Here is a 13,842-nt window from a genome sequence, read left to right as displayed (position 1 = left end):
TCTGGTATGCAAATAGCAATTACAAAACAGAGCTCAAATACAGCTTGAAAGCATAGATGTAAGACCAATTTATGTAGTGCCCCTAGACTAAACAAGGTGCTTATTCCCGTGCCAGAGGATGATTGACTGAGATTTACTCACAAAACTTTTCCCATTGAGAATGTGCGACAAACTGCAATTATTACTAATCCAGTTGGTTTAAAAAGAAGAAGAAGAAGAAAGAAAAGAGGGAGAGAAAAGAAATAAAGAAATAAAAAGAAAAAAAAAGCCCATCTTTAGCTGCAGTTTTGTCTGGGCTGCCTGACAGAAATTGATGGCCAGCTACAGCAGCAAAGCAGGATGGAGGGAGGGAGTAGGTGTGGGAGTACAAAAGCCAGAACGGGGCAGGTTTGGGGTGATGGCAAGAACAACTCAGGAGGGATAGAAAAAAGAAGAGAAAGGGAGAGAGAATATTGCTGAATGGGGCAAGAAAAAAATGAGAAAATTAGAGAGATTAAAGGAATGCAAGGACATGGGCTGAAAGCACAGAAAAGAGAAAAACAGATGTGTGAAAACGAAGGTACTGAGGGAAAAAAACAAACAAACCAGGACAGGTCAAAAGAAAGATAATATAAATACTAGTCAAAGATAGTTCCCTTGAACTATTGCACAGCCAAGTTCACTATGCCACAAGCTGAACCATGTGCTTGCAGCCAGTTCAGGCTTCTGCTGCTGCAATGAAGCACGTGAAATCCCCATTTCTCATATTAAACATTCACAGGTGTAAGTGCAGGAGCTGAGAGCTCCTCCGTTCAGTCAGAAGAGAAGGCTGCTGCCACGTGGCACCTCATCCTACATGCTTCATGTCAACTCTACCACCCAAATCTGACAAACCAAAAGGAATCATTTGGGAAAAGAAATGCAGGTCAGAAATTGAGCAGTCCAGTGTGACGGCACCAGGGAGCTGCAAGATGTGAGCACTGTATTTGCAGGTATGTATCAATCCCACTCTGGAAAAAAAATCAGTTTTTCACTGCACAAAAGCAGGGTTTTTTGTATGCTTAAGAGTTATAAAAGGATGCCACAAGCTGTAACAAAATGTGTTGGGTTTTTTTTGTCAGCATTGGAAACTAAGTCATCCCAGACGCTTATTTTTAAGATCAGAGTAAAGCTGAGCTAAGAAAAACTCTATGTTAATGGAAAAAGAAAAAATAATTTGACATATATTCTGGTTGCCTTAACATGAGAGTTATGCAAAGCAAGCATTTTACTTTTAAACTCTGATTTGCTCTTTCTTCTAATTCAAATCATATCTCTGTTTATTATCTCTGATTTAATGTTCACATTCAAACACACCAAGACAGTCTGTGGCTTTCAATTGAAATAGTCTTTACAAGTGCAAGTAGAAGAGCTTTTCAGGCATTGAATTGCTCATAAAATTGTCACTTGCAATAAGAACAATAATGCATACAGCATAAAAGTCCCAACGAAATTCAAGCCAAGCAGAAGGCGTTTCAGTAGAAACTAAATGATGTTTTTAAGGAGTCAGGGACTAAACTGTGCAAGAGAATCAAGCCCTTCCGATGACTCACCCTGAGCTTATCTGCTGAAATCCTGCATAAATATTCAAGGTAATTACTACATAATCACTAAGTCATGTTGGCATGTGGGCCTAATTTGTTTTGAGAGAGATGAAAAATGTGAATTGTCTCTTCAAGCAAAAGGTCTGGGCAGGAAACCCTAGGGGAAGGAGTTCAGGTTCTTATTTGTGTGCATTATTGTTTTCAAGTCAAACCAGGCAAGCCAAGCTCACAGACCGAGTCTGACTGCTCAGTAATGTGGCCTCCTTCAGTTCTTTAGAGCACTGAGTGGGGTTTCTGTCCAGTCCAATCCCCACTCTGAACAATTTTTTCTTGCTCTTGAGGTGTCCTCCTAAATGAAGAGACAACATGGAAGTTATCTTACTAAACTGAGTTCATTAGAACACAGTCAAACAATGGTGTGTAACCTGTGTTGACTTAGCCATGCATTGAAATTTTGATTAGCAAACCTAGCAAATCTTCACATTTACTGCTTAGTAAATAAAGTTCATAACTGTCTGTCACACATTTAGATTTGTCCATTTGTCCTTAAGCGAGCAAATCTTTAAATCCTATGAAAACCTGCATAAGGGTAGGTATAAACACACCTATATACCATAGAGCTGAAAGATCAGTGGCTGAAAACTGTTTTGAGAAGCATCTTTCCTCTGAAATAAGGTGCCCAGGGCAAAAGTACTATCACTTCAGTAACAAACAGTGCATCTTGTGGTCTCTTCCTGAGCCAAAAGTAAATGTTACTGCAAAACATGCAATTAACAAGATGCTAAAAATGTTTTGTGGCTATGAAAGTACTCAGAAACATCCATTTTTAGCTCTCAAATTATTTGAGGGGACCTTTCAAGGGCCTTGGATAACCACACTGGTCCTGCAAGAGCGCTTGTCAGCTTCAGATTCACGTGCAATAACATTCCTACAGCTACAAATTCCCTAAAACATTCAGGTCCTTCCCAAATCTAAGCCTCAGAGTACCTCGGAGTATCAGAAGGATGAGAGGAGAGGTTTTAATAATCACCAGGTGAGCCATAAATGCTTGAAAGAGCACTTGGGTGGTTTGTATGGGTTTCTCCTGTTAGCACTAAGTTCTTAGGTTTGCTGTTCTCAGACTGTGGAGTTCCGGATGCTTCCAAAGTGTTCATGCCTCCATGGAGAGCAGGTTTCCAGTTCAGTGGCTAATACAGAGCCCTGTCCCAGGGGTTCCTATGCAATGAACATTTCACATGACAAGTGAGACTCTTATTTGGAAAGCACACCAAATTCAGAGACTGTGTCCTCCCCATTTACCAGCCTCCCACAATTTTAGACTCTTTTTCTACATTGTTGTTTATTGAATTTCTTGTTGTATTATGATCCAGCTTCATATATGTACCTCTGACCTCTTTGGTGAATGCTCTATCACATCTTATAGTAATAAGTAAAGACAGGGTGAGAAGTCCCTGTCTGCTCACATGTGCATATGATAAACATATAGATGGCTGATGAAAAAGGCTTAGCTTTCCTTCCTCTTAAATCACTCTTTCAGTGATCTTTTCCCAGACAATAAAGAAGTTTACTTTTATCTCCCATTTAAAACTAAAGTCCAGCAGGACACACACAAATCTTTGCTAAAATTTGGTGGACATAGTTTCTCTCTGAAGAAGAAAGCCTTGCATGTAGTGTTTTTCTTCCATCTCTCCCCACCCTCCCAGTCTATCCCAATTATTCACTCACAGAATGAGAAAACGCTGAGACTTTTACTTGGTCGCTATGGCATCCCAATTGATCCAGGTTCTGTCAGCTATTTCCTGACAGCTGCCTTCCAAAGGGCCACCTGGGCCAGCTGGGGCCAATTTAAAAACCAAGAACCAACCAGAATTGTTACAGCAGCTTTATCAGGACTACATTCGTGACTGTTATCCTCTATAACACCCAGCAGTGCCCAGGGTTTACTGTTGCCCTCTTTCCTACAGCAGAAGTGTTTTAGAATAAGGTCATTCAAAAATAAACAAGTAATTCCTATAAAAGCTGTAAAGGCAGATTCTGCCCTCCTCTGCCTGCAATGGGTTTGAGATGAAGAAATCTCAACGTTGGCTCCCTGTGACCATTTTGAGCTGGTAGGCCTCATCCCTGAGCTGTAAGAGCAGGAAGCAGGAGTGTTCTAGTGGATTTAAGTTCTGTAGGCCCATCAGGAGATAAAGAGGCCTTTCCTTGCTGCTGAAACCTGCCTCCAACATCTGCCCTGTCCAGAGGGGAGCAAAGCTGTACTATGTTGAAGAGTGGTCAAGCTGCAGGAAAGTTTGCTCAGTCTGATCAAGAGAAACTAAAGGCTTCTGGCACACAGCTTTATCACACTGGTCTCTCATGAACAAAACTTTCTCCATATTTCACAAATGATACCACTCTCCAGTGGGTGTTTACTTGTACATGACAAAAGGAACAACAAGCAGATTTCACAGCATGTTGGACAACACTGGTCAGAAGTTAGTTTATATTTAAAAGCAGCTATTGTAAACTTGATTGTATAACATACTGATCTTTAACAGCAGACATCTGCTCGTTCCTCTCAGACATTTATTTTCCCACTCTTCTTCTAAGAAAATATTTTGAATACTGGGCAATGAAAGGAGTTCCATGCCATACAGAATGTTCAAGCCCATAGTCCACATGTGAGCATTTTTCTGTAACACTGCATGAAAGTTCATGTGGCTTTACTACCAATGTACTCCAGAGCTGGGAGATAGGACTGCCACACAGTGTAGCTAACAGCACTTCATTTTTATGTCTATGTTTCAAAATTCCCAATCTTTAAACTGTAACATTTGGAATATTATCAACCATAACAAAATTGTGAGAAACGTTGCTAGACTTGACTCTCCAAGGCTGAAAACCAACAGCGTACACCAACTGCAGGCCAAAGCCTCCACTGAGGGTATGTGCAGGAATGACGCTGTCACCACGTTGTCTATTTGAAGACCAAAGATATGAGATAAGTTGTCCAATAATGAAATGCTTTCTTTATCTTCTGTGGGCTGTACATTCAAGCCATAATTACTCTGACAAACTTCACTGGAACTGGGAAATAGAGAAAAGCCCAAACGGGGCTTTTCCTTCCTGTAATAATGTCAGGAGAACCAAGAGCTGTCTAGCTGGTGTAATTGTGGTGTCAGCACAGCTTTAAAAGAGAAAAAGGGGAAGGAAAAAAAAAGCTAAAACGAACTTCAGGTGAATCACTTTGTGGGTATGTTACTTGTCCCTTTTACTGACCATTATGCATTTCACACATTCAGACTGTACCGGTGCTTTAGCACAAAGACACTGTTCTCCTCAGAGGAGAAACCCTCAGCAGCTGTAACAGTGTGAGCTGGGGAAACTGGAAAAGCAGTTTGTTCAGCCCCCCAGGGAGTGAGAGGAGGTGCTGGGCTTTGCTCAGCAGTGCTGTGAATGGGTGAGTGGATGCCACAGCCAGAGAGGCCCTTCCAGCTCCAGCCACAGGAATGGCTGCAGGCCCAGCTCTCTGCCGCCAGCTACCTTGCACCAAGCCAGTCTGGGCACCATGCTGGGTGAAAATAAGGAAAGAGTAACATCCTCACTGACTTCCCCCTGGGGCAGCACGAGGAACAAGTGTGGCTGCCCTCAATAAATGGTAGGAGGGAGGGAGTTACATGTAAGCTGGTTGCCACATGTTCCTTCTCCAGGCAGTGGAGCCCTTTGCTGGGGTGACTGCTGTTTGTTTGTTTAAGATGGGAAGAATCAGGCTGTGGAAGTGCCTGTTTCTCTCCTTTAATTAGATTTGGCGTCTGGAAGACTCTCTGCTACAAACATCTACTCTGGCCCAATGAGTCTCCTCTGAAGCTAATGGTCAGACTGGGCAGTCTTGATGTGTTTGGGTTATATGGTTAGAAAATTAACAGTATTTTTCCAGCAGGTATGAATCATGTGGCTGGAGAAGGCTCACAACTTTCTGAAACACAACACAAATGGGGTTTTATTTAAGTAACAAAAGAGTCATTAAGCAATGTGTATTCTCTGGCTATGCGTGTGCCATGTCATTTCCCATCCTCCAAAGAAGATACCAAGTGATGCATGCAAGCAGTGGAGGAGATGTGAAATTAGAGCAAGAAGGCTGGTGGACAGGCAGGCATAGAGCTGCAGGAGTGCACACTAGCTGAGGAAACAGAATGTACTCAGACAGGAGCAGAGGGCTTTCACTTGCTCCAGCAACTGCCCAAACTGCATTTCTCTGCTATTTATTCCACTTTAAAATGCTAAGATGACACAGACGATTAAGCGTACTGCTTGATGATGTTGTCCTGGAGCACTGCATTGTGGAAGGGGACTATGAGTAGGGGGAAAGAGAAGCTCCGGTACAATATGACAAAACAGAAGGCAAAAATAGGGCATATCCAGAGTGATTGCTGGGTGAACTCAGTTTCTTTTAGCTCCAATGTAATAATCTGCTAGAGCACAGGGGCACGGTAGATTTTCAGAGCTATTTTCTATGAGTAATGTCATCCATTGTACTCCTTTCCAGAGGTTTTTGATTATTCTAAAACTTGAGGTTTTCCTATTCCCGGTACAAGAACTCCAAAGCTCATCTTCATGGTTGCACGTACTTTTTATGACCAAGACCGGAGCCTTGAGTGGCTATTCTTTCTCTAACCGCAGTTCTCACTGAAGTCAGTGAAAGTCTGAGGTAGTAATACAATGGAGGGGCTGTGTACATCTGCAAGATTGGACAATGCTGACAATTAGGTGAAACTATCTTGAAATACAGTTGTTCTGGTTTGGGCTGGGATGAAGTTGATTTTCTCTGACTCTGCCATTCCCATTTGAGTCACTGAACTTGTGGCAGTATCTTGTACAATCCTGATAGTCAGTTACCTGAGCCCATGGTAGCTTTAATATTTAAATATCTATTTTAACTGCAGATCTGTGGACTGAGATTCTGCTAAGTGATGTACAAACACATACTCCAAGAACAGATGGGGAACCTACCTACACTGAAGTTAAGAAGCACTTTACAATCACCAGTTTAAATAGAACAAGAATATCCTTTCTCGGATGAAGGTACGTGCTGTCTCAGACAATGAAGATCTTTGTTTCTGCAGGCTGAGCTTCACCTTCATGAGGACCCAGGTCATCAGTGTTGCCCATTTGTTTGATTCTGAGGTCTTCTGGCATCCAGGCCATGCCAGGCATGATCCTGACTGCCTCCTTCCACCAAGTGTGGATTCAACTACAATGTTAATGTAATAGAATTATTGTCATTAGCACGAGTGTTATTTTTTGTTACTACTCTTTATGTAAAAACTTCAACAGCTAAACATAGTTTGAAACCTTGAAGGGTGGCCTTGTCTGCATTTGTGAATAAAGAGGACTGCAAATTCGTAAACAAGGAACAAGATAAAATACGTGATCACAAAAGTTAACTCTAAAAAAGTTTCTTGGACTTGCTTGACTTTCGAGGTGACCACCAGATTGAAGAGTAAATTTCATTTAGAAAACACACTGGGGGTGGAGAAGGTTTTTCATTTGTTTGTGTTGTCTGTTAAAATTATACTGTGGTTTCAGAATCATAAATCACGGAGGAGAGCTGGAGCTCAATTAGCTGTACTACACACACTCCATCCTGCATATAAATTCCCTTTAGTCCATACATACTCTGTGGTGGAATTAATACGTCCACCTGTATATTCTCCGGTGGGTAATCACAGAGCAGGTGAAATCAGAGGGAAACTTAAATGAGATCAAAAGATATGTTCAAAAGAAGGGCTTAAGCCATCTGGAATCCCTCAGAGCTGCCAGTCACACACAGGAGACCCGCTGGCATCTTAAGAGGAATTTCTTGCTTCCCTTTCTTCTCAAGCTGGAGGAAGTTCAAATGAACACTCAGCTAACAGTTGGCACTTGCTTTGTGAGGGAATTCATTGTTCTAGGAGGTGAGATCAGACACAGACTTCAAGGACGTCCAGATTCAAACCCTAATAGGTCGCTTCTTTTGTTTAGAGAGCTCTTAAACTCAGAAAAACTGGGTTATTCTGTTTTTCCCATTGTTTCTTAACAGACTTTAGCTTGTCCTACATCTTTCTTTAACTGAAGCAGAACAAATCTAGGAAGACCACAGGAAAATTTGTTTGGCATTTTGTTTGGAAAGTCTCTTTACTTAAAAGAAGCAAAATAAACAAAATAAGCCCCAAGCCTTTGATTTCAAAAAGGCTGAGCTGGCTACATGGTATGTAAAGAAGCTATGGACTGCCCTGCTACAAACGGAATAATGTGTGCAATTCCATAACAGAATGAACAGGATTAGAAATCTAAAGTAAACAAATAGTCTTTAGTCCTGAAGTCAAAACTGCAATTAGAGGGAACCAAGTACTTCAGACAAACATCCAACAGTATTTACATATCAAGAAAGGACACTGTGATCCTTGTCTCCCCAAGCCTTTGTGACAGGGTTGGCAAAGGGACTCTAAATGTGACACGCTTAACACATCCAGAAATGGCTTCATTTCTATCCTATAGGTGAGCTTTGTATATTGAACTTTATTTTGAAGTCTGCATTCTGAAAGACACAGCCCAGGGAAACAGAGACATTTCTTTATAGAAGCCACTGGGACTTTTTTTTTTTTTTTGTCTGGGGGAAGGAGCAGGACAGTTTGCAGAAGTCTTTTGTAGAAGTGGGATCTGACTTTTCTGATGGGCTGCCAAAGAAGGGCAAATGGGTTATCAGGATTGTTTGTCATTCTTCCCAAATACAGAGACACCCCAAATCTGAGATAAATCTCCATAGCTAATTCTGTGCTGATTTCAACCATATCTGGATGGTCCCTTGTTTTCCTTACAATTTAACTCTCTTTTATGCTGCCTAGCAGCAAGACACACACGGCTTCTACCTCCAGGGGAAAGACGTGGATCTCTTAGAGAAAACCCAATCTTGAGTCTCTATCTGTTCTACCAATGCCTACAAGACCTACCACAGTGCTGGGTAACTGGAATGTGGCTAACACTGACTCCCATGCTGTACTCCAGAAGGCAGCACAGCACACAGAGGCATCACATCAGCATGAACATGCAGAATCCCTGTTATCCCAAAATATCCAGCTTTAACGAGTTCCCAAGGATGGTGCAGTCTTTAGGCTACATTTATTTTTACATCCACACATAAGGGCTGATATTTGTGTGGGATATTAGAAAATACTTTATTATAACAGCATCTCTGAATTGGAGACCACGTTTTGGAAGAGCACATAAAGCAAAGCAAAAATATCCTTTCATGTCTCCAGGAGAGACTTAAGTATACACATTTCTATCATAACAGAAGTTCACAACAACCTGTGTGTGCTGAACAGTGTTTCATAGCCTAGGAAGTAATAATTTCAGTTGTAGAAAGCCAGGAAGACTGTACCAACCACACACATGCCTAGAAAACAAATACCTTCCTCTTTAAAATACATGTTGTAAATCTGGATAGAGTTTCAGTGGAACACACAAGCATATCCTTCAGCAGCAGACAGAATTAAAATGAAAAACAACCACAACTCAGTGCCTTGAAGTGATTCATTCATTTTGGCTTTTAAATAGAAAAGCTATATGCACAAGCTGTGTTGAACTGGCACTTTAGCAACTGTTGTGCTAAAAACAAAGAGCTAGCTAGAAAGCAAGTCTTCCAGTAGGTTCTCTAGTTCGCACTGCAAAAAAACCACAGGTATATACAAGTAATTGTAAAATGAATTGTCCATATCCTCTAATATTTTGCGTAAGGTAAAACAGTACAAAGTCAGACATAAAGGGAGAATGAACAATATTTGGGTATATAACCAAGGAGCCAGTGAAGCAGAGTAGTGCTTGTAGAGGGAGCGCTCAGCTGTAGCTGCGTGGAAACAGCAACAGATAAAATACATTTGATTAAACTCAAAGCACAGCACAGTAGGTGGAACCCAAACACTGGTATTAGTCTTGCATTGATACTTCAGTGCTTTCTTGATCACCAAGACGTAACAGGTCTTTCTTTTTTGGGACTTCAATATTTTTAACTTCAGTGTTTAATGTTAAGAGGGTTACAGCTTTTCTGTTCTCTGCTATTCTCCGTGAGAAGAGAAAGTCCATTGGTTGCAGCTTAGACTTTGCTATCTCGTGACTCAGTCTTCATCCAGACTCATGGATCAAGACAATAAGTGAAACAGGAGCTGTGTTCAGAAGCAAAGCAAAATGAGGAACTCACTCACTGCTTCCTATCAGCAGGCCAATATTTCGTTTCCTCCTTTTTAGCCGTGGCCCGTCCCACAGGTCAGATAACTTGGGAAGACATATGATGTGGCCACAAGCATCCTCACTTCCTCCTCCTTCCCTTGAGCTCCTACTGCTGAATGTGATGTATGACAGGGAGTATTTCTTGGGCCAGTCTTGGTCAACTGTCCTGGCAATGTACTCTCCAACTTCTTGCCAATCTATGGCTGTGGGGGCTACAGCATTTTTCTAATGCAGCCCAGGACACCATCAGCCTTCTTTGTGGCAAGGGCACATTGCTGGCTCATGTTCAGCCTGGTGTCCACCAGGACTCCCAAGTCCTTTACTACAAAGCTGCTTCCAGCCAGTTGATATGCAACAGTGCCTGGGATCTGCAAAACTGACTCCAAGAAGGCTTAACTGGAGAGACAGAGTTGCAGTTGTTTACCTGACAGGAATGAAAAAGTTCATAATTTTCAAATAAAATAGAAAAAAAACCGTTTGTTCCATGGCAAAAGAATTCATGTTTTGATAAGGTCAGGGGTTTGAATGGCAATTGACTCCTTCAGGACCTATCTGCAATATTCAGGAAGGAAGAAATAACATGTTTCAAGGAATAATGAGATTTTCCTTCAGCGAGGAGAATCACAAACAACATACAAGTTCAAATACTATATCCAGCATGGGAAGCATTAAGCCCTTCTGTAGACACAGAAGCCATTCACAGAAGTAGGAGGTGAGGGTAGCTTAGGAGTCAGCAGTTATGATTTGATTGCCTTTGTTCTTTGTAAATAGAATAGAGTCCAAAGTAGTAAAATATATATGTCCTCAGGGCCTGAAAAGGGCCAACTTTCTACTAAACTGAAAACAATAGACTGAAGTCAGCTGGGAGATGACTCTAAAAAGAAAGCTGGTAATTAGGAGATATTTAAGAATATTTCACTAGATGCTAAGAAAGCCACAATACCACAACTGGGAAGAAAGGCTGTGCTTGTTACAAAACCTGACTTGGAAGGAAAGCAAAAGAAGCCGAGAACATTTTTAAGGGAAGAGAAAGGATGAATTGATAACAGTGGTTACAGACCAGGAAATAGGAAATGTAAAAAATAACTAGAGAGAAACAACAACAAAAACAAAACAACAACATAGAGGTGGAATTCTATGTCTGACATGTCTGAGAACAACAAAGGACTTCCCCTAATAGAGCAAAACAGAGAAGAAAACTATGATGCTATTTAGTTGTTGAAGAGAAATGATGGCATTGCAGCTTTAGAGGACAGTGTTTTATCCTGTACTTGGGAAGAACTCTGTGGAGAGGAACTGTTTCCAAACCCCTTTAAAAATACATTTGACCTTGAAGCTTTCAAAGCTCTCATATTTAGTCTTTAATCCTTCCATATCTTTTCTTGTCTCTGTTTTCTCCTTTTTTCCCTTAAGCAGCCACGCTCAGTTCCTGACCTCTTTCTGTCTCAGTCTCATGCCATAGGCTGGCAATTGGTCACATCTCCAGGTCTGACAGAGCACCCAATATGTTCATACCTGAGCAGCACAGAGAGCATTGTGGTTTTAAGGTGCAAGAAGGCAGTTTTTCCCAGCCTCTCAGGAGCAGCTGTTGGTGACACAGAGCACTTACCTCTCTCCATTCTTTGCGTCTGTGCTTTGATGGTGGCTGTACCTCCACCTTTGCCAAACACTGCTCAAATCCCCTCACCTGTACCTCAAGGTGAGCTCATATGACAGGAAAGCAAAACACAAAGCCTTGCCTTAAACAGTTTCAGAAGACTCAGCCGAGTTAACTCTAAATCCTTTTGAAGGAAAGCTCAGCCTTTGGCAAGAGTCCACTGACACCATTCTTGCCCAGCTCCATGAGACATGCAGGGGGATAACCAGGTCCTCCAGATCCATTTGTCCTTTCCCTAACCATGCAGAAAGCAGACTGTCCCTTTGGGGAAGGCAGCATAATTAATACTGATCCACATAGGCTATCAGAAGACAAATCCCAAGGCTGCAAACCACTGGACTGCTTTGCTTTACTGACAACCAGTTAAGGTGTGCTAACAGTGCCAACGGACCATGGCACGGCAGAAATGAATTAGAAACTGGATCAATTAGACATAAACAAAGATGGGAGAATCTCACTCTAGTACTGTAAGGTTCTGCAGCCCTGCTCCAATTAACAGTTTCTCAGCGATGACTAAAGGAAAGAGAACATCAGACATAAAGCCTTAGCAACCACAGGCAGCAGGAGGTATTATCTGAATCCTGCTGGCAGTCATCAGATCTTGTCTCAGCTGCCAATCAGTACATGAGATAACATTTCTCCCTGTGGAAAACCAGCCTTTTAAATCACCTAAACCCCAGATTCCTTATTTCCATGGCACAGCCCTGTTCACAGGGCAGATTAGGGGAAATAATGCCTGTTTGGCATTTACTGGGCCTCCTGCAGAGCTCAGCTGCAGGGCTTCTTATGCTTCCTTGGTGAAGAGCATAGCTTTAACCCAGTTTCTTCCACCTTGCAATATTACACCCTACATCAGGTGCACAGTCTGCTCTGATGTGGGCTTCTCTCAGCCTCTATTGTTAAAAGAATTTCCATTTGCCTAAATTAGTTACATACTTGCTTGGCTAGGGTAGAAAGCATGGAAACTCAGAGTTATGTTGTGAAAATAGACAGTTAAAGGTATCGGAACCTACAGTTTTACCTATGTACTTGCATAAGTACATCTGGTATTGGAAAGAGCTTCTCTGAGCCACTGCTGGATTTCCATTTAGATAAATCATAGAATCATAGAATGGGCTGAGTTGAAAAGGACCACAGTGATCATCAAGTTTCAACCCCCCTGCAATGTGCAGGGTCGCCAACCACCAGACCAGGCTGCCCAGAGCCACATCCAGCCTGGCCTTGAATGCCTCCAGGGATGGGCATCCACGGCCTCCTTGGGCAACCTGTTCCAGTAAGCTCGGAAAGTAATTATAGAGCCATGCAATTAGGAAATACACTTTGCAATTGAAACTGCCATCATCTGAAGGGATCATCCATCCACAGAAATCAGACTTCACATGAAAACAATGGTGGGTGGATTTCTCTTGTGTGGTCTGTTGCAATTCAAAGTGGGTGGACTTATGAATGTATTAGACTGGGCCTCAGACAAGATATCATCAAGGTCTTTCCTAGTTTTATCATTTATGGTGGAGAACAATAAACTACTCACATAGCTCTACTTGTCATTGAAATAACTACCCACAGTTGAACATTTTGTACCACACTGCAGAAGATTATCAGGTTCCTCTGTAGTTTGCACTCAGAAATATTCCTATCTGTTCTCAGCTTTCCCAGCCAATTTCCACCCCATTCTGTCTTCTGGTTTCTTCACCTGGCATTCAAAAGGCAGTGTCCTTGAGCCGTTTTGTTGCTGCTGTTGTTAAAGCTTTGAAATTTGGAAGGAGCAGATGGAATATTATTCTTGAGTTCAGATTAAATTGAACAGGAAACTGGCCCAGGGTGTCATAAAAGGTAAATAACTCATCTGTCTGCCTCCTTTTCAGTTTTCAATGTTGGGTTGGTAAATCAGTGAATGATAAAGTGTGCATTTCTAAAATGCTGGAAGGAAAAGTGGAAGGAGAACTACTGAGACAAGGTGATATTTACACTTTCACATCAGCAAAGGGGTTTAGTTAATCTGGATTAAATACAAAGAGTGGCCACTGTTTTAAACACATGAAACCACAACCCACTGATAAAATCCAAGTCAACTGTATCACTGAGTTAATGGAAATATCTGGGAAAATGATAAGCACCACTCCAGAAATATATAGGCACAAGAAACTCTGCTCATACTAGCCAGGATCTAGGAAAGGCCATTGTGTGAAAAGGGGCTTTTGGGGTTGATAGTCACTGATGTGTAATTTTTTTCATAGGCAAAAAAGAGATTTATAATGGCATCCTGCAGTTCTGGCACTTTCACAACTATCACTCAATACTACGTATGTTCTCCCTCCTTAAAGAGTGGAAATCTGGCTGTTTTCTGACAATCTTATTGATGAAGCGTAACAGAAGTTG

At 41.7% G+C, this 13,842-nt stretch overlaps 1 long non-coding RNA gene across 1 annotated transcript; it reads left to right on the top strand.

The window, feature by feature from the left end:
* The first annotated feature begins 665 nt into the window (after window positions 1-665).
* LOC146762343 (uncharacterized) lies at window positions 666-13,842 on the top strand. Its single transcript, XR_014933964.1, has 3 exons — window positions 666-971; window positions 6,485-6,623; window positions 13,701-13,842. It is a non-coding gene; the product is annotated as an uncharacterized LOC146762343 (long non-coding RNA).

The sequence above is a fragment of the Coturnix japonica genome, chromosome 1, assembly GCF_054131305.1.
Source record: "Coturnix japonica strain WE chromosome 1, WE-NBRP24, whole genome shotgun sequence".
Lineage (NCBI taxonomy): Eukaryota > Metazoa > Chordata > Aves > Galliformes > Phasianidae > Coturnix > Coturnix japonica.
This window is presented reverse-complemented; position numbering and strand designations above follow the sequence as displayed.